The sequence below is a fragment of the Muntiacus reevesi genome, chromosome 18 (assembly GCF_963930625.1).
Source record: "Muntiacus reevesi chromosome 18, mMunRee1.1, whole genome shotgun sequence".
NCBI classification, from domain to species: domain Eukaryota; kingdom Metazoa; phylum Chordata; class Mammalia; order Artiodactyla; family Cervidae; genus Muntiacus; species Muntiacus reevesi.
The window spans coordinates 13,476,911-13,490,261 of NC_089266.1; the positions used below are offsets into that span (position 1 = coordinate 13,476,911).

Here is a 13,351-nt window from a genome sequence, read left to right on the forward strand (position 1 = left end):
AAATAGGAATCAACTATTTTCATTGTTTTGGTTGAGTTCCTTTTTTTCCCTCCTCACTGCATCTTCCTTGATTCTTCAAAGGAAAACCAAGGACTTCCCTGGTAGTCCAGGGGCTAAGACTCCAAGCTCCCAATGTGTGTGTGTGTGAAGTGGGGGGTGGCGGGGGGGGGGAGCCCAAGTTCCATCCCTTGTCAGGGAACTGGATCCTACACGCCATGACTAGAGATTCCACATGCCACCACTAAGACCAGGTGCAGCCAAATAAATAAATATGGGCTTTCCTGGTGGTCCAGTGGTTAAGAATCCACCTTGCAATGCAAGGGATACTGGTTCCATTCCTGGTCCAGGAAGATCCCACATGCCAAGGGGCAACTGAGCCTGCGCTCTGGAGCCCACAAGCCACAACTACTTAAGCCCAAGCACCTAGAGCCAGTACCCCACAACAGGCGAAGCCACGGCAATGAGAAGCCCAAGCGCTGCAACTAGAGAAAGCCCTTGCACATCAATGAAGACCCAGCATAGCCAAAAATAAATATTTTTTTAAAAAAAGAAAAAGAAAACCAAGGAAAGGTGCATTAAAAAGTAGACCATCTCACTATCTCCTGAGTGGACAATCTTAGAGTCTTTCTTGCCAGTGGGAGCACTGAAACCTGTAAAGGGACCCCTGAGATTTCACATGGTATTCTCTTCTCTCCCATTCCAAGGCATTTGCTATTTTATTTTCCTCTAAAAGTACCTTTTACTTTCCTCTCCAGCCCAAACATCTGGCTTATTCATGACTGATACACATAATGGTTCTCTAATCCTAGTCCCACCTGCCATAATGCCGGCCACTGGGTCTCTAAGACCTTCCCGCAAACCCCTCTCCCCACTCCCCAACCCCCAAGACAATGGAAACCACCACCCTTGTCTAGATGCTAGCAGATAAAGGTGTCTCTCTGATATCCGAAACTCTTAAAACATTTTGCTATTGAACCACGATCACTAGGGTTTTGAACACTAACATAAAAGTGATATTGATGGTCCTTCAGCTGCACTGAGATTGGCCTGGTTTCCCTAAAGAGCATGAGGAAATTTGGGCCAAGTTCTGAACAACCAACTCTTTTTTTTTTTTTTTTTGAACAACCAACTCTTAAAGTTGTAAAGTAATTGTTTTGTAAAGTTGTAAAGTAATTTTTCGTTTGGGAACACAGCTCTTCCAGAGTTTGGGGATTCCTTGTGTATGTGCACATTTGTAACAACATTTATAGATACTACTTCGATGTAATTCAGGGAAGAAGTCACCTACTGTTTGAGATAATGAATTTAATTTTACAGGAATTTAATCTCATTTAATTCCATAAAAAATAATTTCCTGGTATGAAAACACTATGTAAACTGCAAAATTCTAAGCCACTTTATCTCCAGTTATCAAAATTTAGATGACGAAAAGAAAAAAGATCTATGTCTAGCTAACGTTTGCCATGAAGACAGCCCCCAAAATAATGTTTAGCAGAGAAATGGAAATGTTTGTGTCAAGAGCACCAACTCTCTTGCTTCTTTCCTACTGACTTCATTACTTCATTTGTCATGAAGACAAAACTTAAGCAATTTATAAATCTATCTTTATACCAAAAAAAGGTAGTCAACTAAAAGTTTAGGTTGAGTAGAATGATGAAATTGGGACTTCCTGGCAGTTCGGTAGTTAAGACTCTGTGCTCCCAATACAGGGGGCCTGGGTTTGATCCCTGATTGGGAAACTAAGATTCTATGTACTGCTCCATGTGACTCCCCCCCAAAAAATAAAATAATTTTTAAAATGAAATTATTTTGGAGGGCTGGTTGAGAAGGAGGGGTTTATTGCATTGTTTGTCTCTAATTGCATCACATTGTTTTTCTTTAATACACACACACCCTCATACTTAACTCAGGGAACATGGGCGTGGAGGGGAACAATTCCCGGACAGCTGAACAGGGCCCTAGTCCAGACTCACTTGGCCCTTCCCTTAGCAGCAATTCTACAAAGAAGTTCATCAGTACTGCCCCCAGGCTGCCCGATTTGCCAGATCAAATACAGATTAGGGGTAGAAAAGGTTTCAGTCAGTTCAGTCCAGTTGCTCAGTTGTGTCTGATTCTTTGCGACCCCATGGACTGCAGCACGCCAGGCCTCCCTGTCCATCACCCACTCCCGCAGTTTACTCAAACTCATGTCTATCGAGTCAGTGATGCCATCCAATCATCTCATCCTCTGTCATCCCCTCCTCCTCCTGCCTTCAATTTTTCTCAGCATCAGGTCTTTTCAAATGAGTCAGTTCTTCGAATCAGGTGGCCAAAGTATTGGAGTTTCAGCTTCAACATCAGTCCTTCCAGTGAACACCCAGGACTGATCTCCTTTAGGATGGACTGACTGGTTGGATCTCCTTGCAGTCCAAGGGACTCTCAAGAGTCTTCTCCAACACCACAGTTCAAAAGATTTAAGCAGCCTCAAACCTCTTCCTCAGCCCCACCCCCTCAATGTATCGGCACAGACTATTAAGTCACCCTCTTCCTAGGCTGACCTGAGTGTTTTATCTTCCACTTGCCTCCCCTCCCAGGCCTCCCTGTGAACTGGGTCATAGAGCCAGTCTCTTTGGTCCTCATTCTGATCCTGTTATAATTTATTCTATAATACAGTCCTTCCTCCTTTTCCTCCTTTTTCATTCCTTCTTTCTTTTCACAGTGCCTATTATGTAGCAGACACTAGGAGAGCACAGGGGACACAAAGGGGAGCAAAAATAAATCTGATCTCTCACCTTATCGTTTAGTGGAAAAGATATATAGTACTTACAATTCACACAAATAAATGTGTCATTGCTACTCGATGCAGGGTCAGTGAAGGAAAGTTATATCATTCTAGAAGAGCAGAGAATTCAGGAAAGAGGGCTGAGATGTGGAGACTGAAATGTGAAAGGTGAGTGGCAGTTAGTTGATTTAGGAGGAGCTAAAAGCATTCCCAGCAAACGAAAGAGTATGTACAAAGCCCGTGAGGTGAGCAAGGGCATGCATGCATGCGTGCTCAGTCGTGTTCAACTCTTTGCAACCCCATGGACTGTAGCCCACCAGGCTCCTCTGTCCGTGAGATTTTCCAGGCAAGAATACTGGAGTGGGTTGCCATGTCATCCTCCAGGGGATCTTCCTCACCCAGGGATCAAACCCACGTCTCCCACATCTCCTGCATTGTCAGCCAGCAGGGAACCTCAAGAGAGGGCATAGCCTGTTCCAAAACAATGTAGTTTTAGTCAGAGAACAAGGGACATTTGATGAGAGATGATGCCCAGAGTCGTGGGTGGGGTTGCCAGATTTAGCAAATAAAAATATAGGATGCCAGGTTGAATTTAATTTCATATAAGCAATGAATAATTGCATAGGATACATTTACACTAAAAATCATGTGTTATCTGAAATTCAAATTTAACTGGGCATCCTGTGTCTTATTTGGCAACCCTACTTGTGGGTCAGGTAAGGATTTGATCTGGTTCATCCTGAGACGAAGGTATTAAAATATTAAAGGATGTTAAGCAGGGAGTAGCATAATCGGATTCAAATTTTGAATAGATCCTACTGGCTACAGATTGGAAGGGGGCAAGTAGAGAAGCAGGTAACAAGAAAGCATTTATAGTGACCAAGTGAGAGGGACTTGGACTTGAAGGGTGGTGGTGGAGGAGAGAGGTGGGCAATTGGAGGAATTTTTTAATTTCTTAGTTTTAATTTCAAATGTGGTCATTATTCTGTTATTGTTTTTAAAATATTTATTTATTTATTTGACCGTTCCAGGTCTTACCTGCCGAACGCAGGATCTTTATTTTTGACATGTGGAATCTAGTTCCCTGACCAAGGATCAAACCTGGGGCCCTGTATTGGGAGGGCAAAGCCTTAGCCACTAGACCACCAGGGAAGTCCCTGACGTGATTTTTAGAAGATAAAGTCAGTAGCATTTGGGAGCTACTCGGGTCCCACTGCTTTAGACACCTTCCAAGTGCCAATGAGGCCCAAATCCACATCTCCAACCTGAGCGTCTGCCAGGAATTCCAGGCTCAGATGGGCTACCAACTTATTTGGCATCTCCTACTGAACACAGTCAAAATAGAACTCTGGCTCTGCCTCCCCAAACCACTCCCTGTGAAACCCGTCTCCCCTGCCCACCCTCCCCCATGTCAGTAAAGAACACCCCAATTCACCTGGTCCCTCAAGGCAAAACATGCCCTTAATTCCTCTCTTCCTCTCACTCAATCCATCCTCCATCCTGTTGACTCTACCCACTAAATCCCATTCTGAACTGGTCCATTTTTTTCTATCTCCACTGTTATCACTCACAACAAACCACCATCTATTGCATCTAGAAGACTGCCAGAGCCTCAAAACTGCTATTTCTCTTTCTACTTTTATTCGCCTCTGAACCATTCTCCTCTTGGGAGCAAATATGATCTTTTCAAAACAGAAATCAGACCTTAAGTGGAAACCCTTCAGTGACTTCTTATTACATTTAGAATATACCAACTCCTCATCTAGCCTACAGAGAGCCCTACAAGATCAAAGGTCCCTGACTTTCTCAGCCTCATCTTCTTTCATTCATTCCCTCACCTGACCCCTTCTTGTCTATCAAATCTCACTGGAAAGATCTCATCTTTAGGGAGACTTAGGGAGACTTAAAAATTATTTGGCTGTGTCAGGGGCTAGTTGTGGCACATGGGCTCTGTCGTTAAGAAGGGTGGGTTTAGCTGCCCTGTTAGTTCCCTGACCAGGGACTGACCTGTATCCTCTGCATTGCAAGGTGGATTCTGAACCACTGGACCACCAGGGAAGTCCCTGGAAAGGTCTCCTCTTTCAGGAGACTTTTCTTGAGCAGATTGTCTCCTATTGCTGGATTGTGAGCTTTCTGAGAATAGAAACTTCCCCTGTCTCCTTCACTGCAAAATACACAGTTCCTAGACACTCATCAGGCTTCCCAGGTGGCTCAGTGGGTAAAGAATCTGCCTGCAATGCAGGAGACGCAGGAGACAGGGGTTCGATCTCTGGGTCAATCCCCTGGAAGAGGGCATGGCAACCCGCTCCAGTATTCTTGCCTGGAGAACCCCATGGGCAGAGGAGCTCGGCGGGCTGTAGTCCACGGGGCTGCAGAGAGTTGGACATAGCTGAAGCGACTGAGCATGCAGGCACGCGGGCACTCATCAGTACTTGGGAAATAAATAAATGCATGGGAGCAGTTTGGATCTATGAGATGAGGCATAAGAAATATCAGTGGTATCCAGCCAGATTCGAAGTTCTGTCCTTCTGCTTCACCCTGATTCCCAGCCAAGTGCCTGGAAACTACTTCTGGTGACCAGACCAAGAAAGGGTAAATGACCCAAGAAAGGGTTGTTTATTCTTTCACCTGGCAAGACTCCCTTTTCCAGAGCTCTGGTCACTGGTCAGGGCTTCTCAGACTTCAGCTTGGACCCCTGGTGATGACAAGTTGCCCAAACCCTTCCTGAAGATTGTTCGGCTCTGTGAGCACTTGACTCTGTCCACCTATCTGAAACCCCTCAACCCAGCTCTTCTCTCCCACTTCCCTATCCTGTTACAATTAAATCACAAATGCTGGCTTGAGCCCAGATTCCAAACACACCCATTTGGGAGTTTGGCATTCACAGGGAGGGCGCTAGCATGTACATAGATTATGACAAAAAAGTTTAGATTCTTCCTTTATCTCTGATATTTGCTGTGGGAAACATCTTCAGAGGTGCCTGCCTGAGTGCCAGTCATATAGTCCAGTTTACGTCTGTGGTCTTGACATTTACCACAAAGGCATTCTGAGATTCTAAAACTGGAAAGCAGACCTCAGGATATCTTAGACCTTTATTTAAGAGCCAGTACTGCTCCACATAACATTGGAGATTTGGTGGAATATATCTATTACCATCCATCCTGCTCCCAGAATGGCGCTTCTAGAAATGTTCCTTTGGCAAAGCACTTACTATAGCCCACTCATGCAATGCGCAAGTCATCAACTGTCAACCTTCCATGAAAAATCTATAATGGGTAACATCCTCCCTTTAGAGTATGGGCAGGCATCCCTACTGTATAATTAGACTTATTCATTGTATATTTATCACCTGATTCTATTCTAGGAATCGAATGTGAGAGGCGATATCTTCCCCCAGCCTTCATAACTAGGCAGCCAAGCAGCATAAACATGACAAGCAATCCAGACGGAATGAACATCCACAGCTCACATAAAAATGAACAGGGTCACAGCTGCCTTTGAAGACCAACCCTTAAATGTCTCTAACCAGAGACGGATAGCTTGCCTTGTTCTTGCTCGTTGACTTTGATTGATTCATCTTGGAAGAGGAACACTTTGACCCATTCTTATCTTAAGCTAGGTTGCAAAAGACTCTTAGTTCCTTCATTACAGCTGGTGTCCTTCCAAAAGGACCACGATCTCCTTTAACTGCTTACCAAACAGGCTCAAATTTACGGACAAACATGCCAGAGCAGTTCCAGGTTTCTCAATCTGTTAAGTCTTACTTTATCCTAACGGGTCAAGTACACGTCCCATTTATTACAACGGCTTGCCATGTAAGTGTGATTTATTCAACAAGTATATATTAAACTCTTTATATGGATCAGACACAACTGCTGGTGCCATGAATACAAAGATGTAAAGAGATTCATTTCAATCAAATGGCACATTTTTACTGATTGTCTACAAAGTGCTAGGAAATGGGGTTGCATGAGGAAATAGGACAATAGGGCCCCTCTACCCTCAAGAAACTTATGATACAGTGGGAAAGCTTAGGTGAGTGAGCAAACAAATAGATAAAATAGGTAAGTTCAATTCAGGTGCTCAGTCCTGTCTGAATCTTTGCCACCCCATGGACTGCAGCACACCAGGCTTCCCTGTCCATCAGCAACTCCCAGGGCTTGCTCAAACTCATATCCATCGAGCTGATGATGTCATCCAACCATCTCATCCTCTGTCATCCCCTTCTCCTCCTACCTTCAATCTTTCCCATCATCAGGGTCTTTCCCAAGGAGTCAGTTCTTACATCAGGTGGCCAAAGTATTGGAGTTTCAGCTTCAGCATCAATCCTTCCAATGAATATTAGGACTGATTTCCTTTCGGATGGACTTGTTTGATCTCCTTGAAGTCCAAGGGACTCTCAAGAGTCTTCTCCAACACCACAAATTACTGAAGTAGGTAAAAACTGCGATAAAAAAGGAAACAGATAAATAGAATTGCAGGAGGTGGAGGATGGACACAATTCAGCCCAATGACATCCATCCAAAAAAAGAAAGAAACAAAGAAAATTTAAAAGTCTATCTCCAGGCTTCCCAGGTGGCGATAGGGGTAAAGAATCCACCTGCAATGCTGGAGACCCAGGAGACATGCATTTGATCCCTGTGTCAGCAAGATCCCCTGGAGGAGGGCATGGCAACCCACCCCAATATTCTTGCCAGGAGAATCCCATGGACAGTGGAGCCTGGCAGTCTACAGTACATAGGATCGCAACGAGTTGGACATGACTGAAGCAACTTAGCACATCTCCAGTCTCATAATCTTTCTAGGACTAAAAATGAGTCAGAAGTTGTTCCAATTCATAGCATCTGTAAGAGTTCAGTAACCTTCCTAGTGCAGCTGTTCTGTTACTTGTCCTAAAATCTCTTGGGCATCAGGAAGGTGGGGCTTAGTTTTCACTTCCAAGGTGAAAGCCCTCTCATATTTTCTTCTTATTTTGACTCCCTCAGGGTCTTTACACCCATTGCAGGCTCCTGAACTCAGGAAAGGTTGCTCCATTGCTCTTTTCTTGAACCAGGAACTTTGATCTCACCCTTCCCCGGCAGGTAAACTTGATCGCTATGCTTGGTCCTCAAGTACAAGTTGAGGTATAACCCTTGGAAGTCCTGAGGCCCTTTCAGGCAGTTCAGGAAGACAAACTGTCCAGATGTTATTTTCCTTCAGCAGGGACACTTTGGAGCTCTTTTGGTGTGGTATGACACATGATTCCATGATGGACTGAATATAGAAGCAGATATGAGCATCCAGTTATCTTTTATTGCAGTGAAAGTGAAGTCACTCAGTCGTGTCCAACTCTTTGCGACCCCATGGACTGTAGCCCACCAGGCTCCTCCGTCCATGGAATTTTCCAGGAAAGAGTACTGGAGCGGGTTCCCATTTCCTTCTCCAGGGGATCTTTCCAAGCCAGGGATCAAACCTGGGTCTCCCACATTGCAGGTAGACACTTTACCACCTGAGCCACCAGGGAAACCCATCTTTTATTAAGCCAGACATTAAAGAGACTTGCAAAAGGGTAAAACGAGGTCCCTCTTCTCACTAAATTGTTTTTTGTTTTTTCAAATTATTTTTCATAAAAATATTACTTATGTTAACATGTAATGAGTTTATTATTATTTACCTGGTGGCTCAGATGGTAAAGAATCTGCCTGCAAAGCAGGAGACCTGGGTTCAGCCCCTGGGTTGGGAAGATCCCCTGGAGAAGGGAACAGCTGCCCACTCCAGTATTCTGGCCTGGAGAATTCCATGGGCTTTACAGTCCATGGGGTCACAAAGAGTCGGGCACAACTGAATGACTTTCACACACACACAAAATGAATACATATTTCATAATTCCTCACCTTTAACTTCTTTTTTTTTACCTTTAACTTCTAATTTGGTAAATATCAATATATACACCCCATAAAATAGAAATCTTTTGTAATCCTTGGTCATTTCTAAGAGTGTAAAGGGAATCCTGAAATCACAGTTTGAGAAGCCCTGTTTTAAAGCCTTCAAACAGGGAAAGGGAATAGCACAAATAGAAAAGAATGAGTAAACTTTCATTCTTAATTCATTAGTCCCACAAATATTTATGGGACAGGCACTATGCCAGACACTAGTGATAAATCTAGAGTCCCTTCAAAGAAATAAATATAATGGGGGAAATAAATAAGTAACTGGGACATCCCAGTTCTGAACATTTCAGTCACACTGGTGTCCTGAATCAGACATTTAATCCAGTCTCCGAGAGTCAGAGAAGACTTCCTGGAGGAGGAGGTGTCTAGGCTGGCACCTCAAAAATGGGTAGTAGGTGCAAAACACAGTTCAGTAGAGAGACTGATTTTGTTGTTTTTGTTTAGTAGCTAAGTTGTGTCCAACTGTTTTGAGAGTGGGTTGCCATTTCTTTCTCCAGGGGATCTTCCCAACCCAGGGATCAAACTTGAGTCTCCTACTTGTGGGGCAGATTCTTTACCACTGAGCCATCAAGGAAGCTGAGAGAGGCTTGGAGGAAAAGAAAGGTTTCAGAGAGGCCAGGATATCTATGCTGAATCTTACTGTATTTCTTTTCCAAATAACAAAGGGGCCACAAATTCAATGTCAACCAATTTAGTCATTTTGAAACATAAAAGACCTATTAATCTTATTAAGAATTTACAACTTGGTGAAGGAAATGGCAACCCACTCCAGTATTCTTGCCTTGGAAATTCCATGGACAGAAGAGTCTGGCAGGCCTTCTCATCCTCTGTTGCCTCTTTCACCTTAAAAAATTTTTTTTACAATAAAGAATTCCCCACTGGTCCAGTGGTTAGGACTCTCAATGTAGGGGGCATGGGTTTGATCCCAGGTTGGGGAACTAAGACCCCACATGCTTCATGGCTCAACAGTTCAGTTCAGTTCAGTCGCTCAGTCGTGTTTGACTCTTTGAGACCCATGGACTGCAGCACACCAGGCCTCCCTTTTTCCATCACCAACTCCCAGAGTTTACTGAAACTCATGTCCATTGAGTCGGTGATGCCATCCAACCATCTCATCCTCTGTCATCCCCTTTTCCTCCCACTTTCAATCTTTCCCAGCCTCGGGGTCTTTTCACATGAGTCAGTTCTTCACATGAGATGGCCAAAGTATTGGAGTTTTACCTTCAGCATCAGTCCTTCCAATGAATATACAGGACTGATCTCCTTTAGGGTGGACTGGTTGGATCTCCTTGCAGCCCAAGGGACTCTCAAGAGTCTTCTCCAACACCACAGTTCAAAAGCATCAATTCTTCGGCGCTCAGCTTTCTCAATAGTCCAACTCTTACATCCACACATGACTACTGGAAAAACCGTAGCTTTGACTAAATGGACCTTAGGTGGCAAAGTAATGTCTCTGCTTTTTAATGTGCTATCTAGGTTGGTCATGACTTTTCTTCCAAGGAGCAAACGTCTTTTGATTTCATGACTGCAATCATCATCTGCAGTGATTTTGGAGCCCCAAAAATTAAGGTCTGTCACTGTTTCCCTATCTATTTTCCATGAAGTGATGGGACCAGATGCCATGATCTTAGTTTTCTGAATGTTGAACTTTAAGCCAACTTTTTCACTCTCCTCTTTCACTTTCATCAAGAAGCTCTTTAGTTGTTCTTCACTTTCTGCCATAAGGGTGGTGTCATCTGCATATCTGAGGTTATTGATATTTCTCCCAGCAATCTTGATTCCAGCTTGTGCTTCATCCAGTCCAACATTTCTAATGATGTACTCTGCATATAAGTTAAATAAGCAGGGTGACAACATACAGCCTTGATGTACTCCTTTCCTGATTTGGAACCAGTCTGTTGTCCCATGTCCTGTTCTAACTGTTGCTTCTTGACCTGCACACAGATTTCTCAGGAGGTAGGTTGGGTGGTCTGGTATGCCCATCTCTTGAAGAATTTTCATGACTGTGATACAGTCAAAGGCTTTGACATAGTCAATAAAGCAGAAGTTGATGTTTTTCTGGAACTTTCTTGCTTTTTCAATGATCCAACAGATGTTGGCAATTTGATCTCTGGTTTCTCTGCCTTTTCTAAATCCAGCTTGAACATCTGGAAGTTCATGGTTCACGTACTGTTGAAGCCTGACTTGGAGAATTTTGAGCATTACTTTGCTAGCATGTGAGATGAGTGCAATTGTGTGGTATTTTGAAAATTCTTTCTTTGGGATTGAAATGAAAACTGACCTTTTCCAGTCCTGTGGCCACGGCAGAGTTTTCCAAATTTGCTGGTATATTGAGTGCAGCACTTTCACAGCATCATCTTTTATTTCTTTGAAATAGCTCTACTGGAATTCCATCACCTCCACTAGCTTTGTTCGTAGTGATGCTTCCTAAGGCCCACTTGACTTCACATTGCAGGGTATCTGGCTTTAGGTGAATGATCACACCATTATGGTTATCTGGGTCGTGAAGATCTTTTTTGTATAGTTCTGTGTATTCTTGCCACCTATTCTTAATATCTTCTGCTTCTGTTAGGTCCATACCATGTCTGTCCTTTATTGAGCCCATCTTTGCATGAAATGTTCCCTTCGTATCTCTGATTTTCTTGAAGAGATCTCTAGTCTTTCCCATTCTGTTGTTTTCCTCTATTTCTTTGCACTGATTCCTGAGGAAGGTTTTCTTATCTCTCCTTGCTATTCTTTGCAACTCTACATTCAAATGGGTATATCTCTCCTTTTCTCCTTTGCCTTTCGCTTCTCTTCACAGCTAACTGTAAGGCCTCCTCAGACAACCATTTTGCCTTTTTGCATTTCTTTTTCTTGGAGATAGTCTTGATCCCTGCCTCCTGTAAAATGTCACAAACCTCTGTCCATAGTTCTTCAGGCACTCTGTCTATCAGATTTAATCCCTTGAATCAATTTCTCACTTCCACTGTATAATCGTAAGAGATTTGAGTTAGGTCATACCTGAATGGACTAGTGGTTTTCCCCCACTTTATTCAATTTAAGTCTGAATTTGGCAATAAGGGGTTCATGATCTGAGCCACAGTCAGCTCCTGGTCTTGGTTTTGCTGACTGTACTTCATCTTTGGCTGCAAAGAATCTAGTCAATCTGATTTCGGTATTGACCATCTGGTGATGTCCATGTGTAGAGTCTTCTCTTGTGTTGTTGGAAGAGGGTGTTTGCTATGACCAGAGCATTCTCTTGCAAAACTCTATTAGCCTTTGCCCTGCTTCATTCTGTACTCCAAGGCCAAATTTGCCTGTTACTCCAGGTATTTCTTGACTTTCTACTTCTGTATGGCTCAACAACAGCAGAAAGAATTTACAGCAGGGCAGTTCCCTGGTTGCCTAGTGATTAGGATTCTGGGCTTTCACTGCAATGGCCCAGGCTGGATCTCTGGTGGGGGAACTGAGATCCCACAAGCACAGCCAAAAAGAAAAAAATTTACAGTAACTATTTAATTCTTTCATGATAGCTGCATTTGGCTTCCCTGATAGCTCAGTTGATAAAGAATCTGCTTGCAGTGCAGGAGACTCCGGTTCAGGAAGATACCCTGGAGAAGGTAAACCCACTCCAGTATTCTTGGGCTTCTCTTGTGGCTCAGCTAGTAAAGAATCTGCCTGCAATGCGGGAGACCTAGGTTTGTTGATCCTTGGGTTGGGAAGATCCCCTGCAGAAGGGAGAGATTACCCACTCCAGTGTCCTGACCTGAGAATTCCATGGACAGTCCATGGGATCACAAAGAGTTGGACACTACCGAGCGATTTTCACTTCATTGTTTTTTTTTCTTTTTCTTTTTTTTTTGATAACTACATAGTCTCCTTTCTCCTATGTTGTAATGGTGTGACCATAATCAAATACACACAAGGGATGATCTCTGTGGATGCCTAAACTGATGTGGAGGCATTTTGCCCTGTGTTGGAGCACATGGCCATATGTTAATAATTGCCTGTTTAGATGGTTTCTCCCTAAGAACATACACACTTTCTCTTTTCTGAGGTTTTGTGATACATTATTGACTAAATCAATCATGTTTATCTTAAAAATCTCTCCGGGAAATGGTCTTTTCCCCCCAAAATTGCCCAGGGGAACCTTTCACATCACCTGCTTCATCAGACAAGTTTGAATTTCTCATAACTTGGAGAGATTTCTACAGGGGTGCCCAGAGAAACAGGGGAGACAGGGAACCCAGGAGGCCCAAAAGGCTGCAGAGACCCGACCTTTGTGGCCATTTCTGAGAAGCAGCGGGACTTCAGCATTCCTTCAGCTAGGTATAGCATGTAGTCGTGGCCGAGTGGTTAAGGCGATGGACTAGAAATCCATTGGGGTTTCCCCGCGCAGGTTCGAATCCTGCCGACTACGGCACATTTCTCTATTGAGACATAGCCAGTTGGGGAAGAATGCTGTCGCCTTAGAGAAACTGGATTGTTCTCCAGCCTGGCTCTTTATGTTTGATGTTGAAAGCCTCCACAAGCACCGATCGCGCTCTGTATTTCAGGGATTCCCAGGTGGCGCAGTGGTAAAGCGCTTGCTTGCAAATACAGGAGTGGCAGAGAGGCACGGGTTTGATCCCTGGGTCAGGAAGATTCCCCTGGAGGAGGAAATGGCAATCCTCCCCAG

At 43.8% G+C, this 13,351-nt stretch overlaps 1 non-coding gene across 1 annotated transcript; it reads left to right on the forward strand.

Annotated features, from left to right (window-relative positions):
• The first annotated feature begins 13,011 nt into the window (after window positions 1–13,011).
• TRNAS-AGA (transfer RNA serine (anticodon AGA)) lies at window positions 13,012–13,093 on the forward strand. The gene has a single exon. It is a non-coding gene; the product is annotated as a tRNA-Ser (tRNA).
• Window positions 13,094–13,351: the final 258 nt, after the last annotated feature.